This window comes from Gossypium hirsutum, chromosome A10 (genome assembly GCF_007990345.1).
Source record: "Gossypium hirsutum isolate 1008001.06 chromosome A10, Gossypium_hirsutum_v2.1, whole genome shotgun sequence".
Lineage (NCBI taxonomy): Eukaryota > Viridiplantae > Streptophyta > Magnoliopsida > Malvales > Malvaceae > Gossypium > Gossypium hirsutum.
Window position 1 is genome coordinate 62,831,695 of NC_053433.1, and position 2,682 is coordinate 62,834,376.

The window sequence follows — 2,682 nt, forward strand, 5'->3', positions numbered from 1 at the left end:
TATCCAAATTTATTAATAAATTTAATATTTCATCCAAATGATACGTCCAAAATTATATTCTCAAAAATTATCAAAGTAAGCAAAATACTCAATTTCATTATAAAACTAAGCACTTAGTCCAAGCCAAGCTGATAATTTATACTAAACCCTTAATATTAGTATTTTGGTGGTAAAATTTGACTGTTATATTTCTCTAAGGAAAAAATGAGAAAAATTTCAATTTAGTCTCTATATTTTTAATTTCCTTCCAGTTTGGTTTAAAAGTGATTTTTCTTCCGATACATTTTCATCTGGAATAATTAATAATAATTCAAATTTCATTTTTAGTCAAATTTACACTTTAATCCTCAAACTTTTTAATATTTATAAATTAATTATTTTTGTCACAGTCTCACTTCTAAAATTATTTTCATTGTTTTTCATCTCTAAAACTAACTATGCTTTCATAAGAATTCTTTAAATGTTTTCGTTTTCTAAATTATCTTGAAAATTCATTATATCTGTTATCGTAATAATACCACATGTTTAATCGAAAATTTTGAATGTTACAACTCCCCCTCTTAAAAAAACACAATCCTCAAAATTTTGTTATGAAAATTACCGGTTAGTTCTGTCGTTGTCAGAGTGGTTTCCAAATTCCTTTGATTTACATTATGTGTTGACTTTCACATCCCATTACATGATTCGTCAGATTCCATATTCCAACCTTTCTTTAATTTGTACAGTCTCACGCCATATCAGTTCATCGGGGACTATTACCACACGAAGTACTTGTCCTCAATTTAATCAGATTGGGCACCGTTATAAATTTCCAAATTATTCCCTTTGTCAAATCTTCATATGAATCTAAAGAAGAAGCACAAATGTTGGGAGCGGACGCAAAAGCATTGGTCAAGAATAAAGAAAAGAGAAACTGCCTTCACCAACTAACATTATTAGATGGTTCCATGAATACTGTGCATCCTACTTTTTTTTTCATCTATTTCTTCATTTCTAGACTCTCTGATCGCCTTTGGATTTGAAAGGCCAACCTGTTTCAATTTCGTAACTACTGACAGAATAGTACTTTGTAACTTAAGCCCTTGGTCCATATATAGGAAAGTAAACTCCATTTGGACCTCATATCACCATTTCATTAATCGAGTTCACATCATATCATAATTTTGATGTTCGACCTAAGCAAATATCCTTGTTCCCATAGTATAGTTTTATAGAAACTTTTTGCCATCTATGAAGGTTTGTTAATTCCTATTCCTCTTACTATCAAGACGTTCCTTTACACATTCTTTCGAGAGATCATCATTGATTTTCCTCTTTATTGTGAAGGCAGATTGTAATATCTGAAATTTTCAGTTTGACACATGACACTATCTTAATAATGAATATAGTGAATTATTGAGAAAATTAGAAAACTTGTCAAATAAAATAATTTTCATGAAGGTCAAATAATTTTGGATATGATAACTAATGAAAAGAATTTTAGAGGAGATAATGTGATGAAAGGACTAAATCACAAATTTTAAAATGTGAGGACCAAAATGTAAATTTAATTAGAAGGGAAATAATGGTTTTTATTGCCTATTTGACATGATAATAAACGGGAATATGAATTAGTATGGTGAAAATCAGTTTTGGAATCAAATTGGAAAGATTAAAAAATTCAAGGACTCAATTGTAAATTTTTCAATGTTATCAAGGAAAGAGAAAATATGCAATTATCATCATCCATAGATTCGTATTAAAGTTTACAAATGGATTATGAGGTTTGGGATTAACAATTTTTATTATTGAGAAGAAAATCATGCAAAGAGACAAAAATCGATAAAATGGTACTTTTCTCATAAAGGGTAATTCGATATTTTCTTTTAAGTATTTTAAGATGGAAAGTTTATTTAGATGAAATGTATGATAATTAAAATATTTTTGGACCATTTGGATAATGATATAATGAAATTGGATTTCAATTAGTGGACTTGGACTTGAGAATCTAGTATGTGGGCTTGGAGAGATTTTTAAAGAGAAAGAAAAGATGAAGACCATTCCCCCATCAGCTTTCTTCCCATGCTGCTGCCGCCCTCTCCTTCTATGGTTTCCCCTTTCTTTTTCTTCATTTTCTCTTCAAATTTCTTAAAGAACCAACGATCAAACTTAGAGATTTTACTAAAACCACTTAGAAAACAATCTCTATATTAGTTTTCCGCCATTGAAACCTCCATTTTCAGCAAGGGTTTATGAGTTTTTTGTTTGAGAAAGTAAAGATAGAAGGAGAAAGTTTTAAAAAGGTAAGAAGAGGCTTCCTACATCTTCTCTAGTTTGATTTTATTTATGGGTAGCTTTTAGAATGCATGGAATAATTATGTTAGTATTATATATATTTTTGGTGTAAGTAAAATTTTGAATGATAAGAAAAAGTTTCCAAGTTTGATTGATGATGGATTAGAACTTATGGAAGCTTAAATAAATGTCAGCAGAGCATCCATTAAAGTAACCTTAGATATTCTTACTTTTTTTATGCTAAAATGTTTAGGAAAGTAATGAATTTAAGTTATTAATATGAAAATAGTGTAATAAATATGAGATTTATTATATGAACAAATATGAAATGTGTTACTATTGAGTGAATGTGCTTAATATGTCACATGAATAGTTTGGTTATCAACATTTTAAATTAAAATAGTTTTC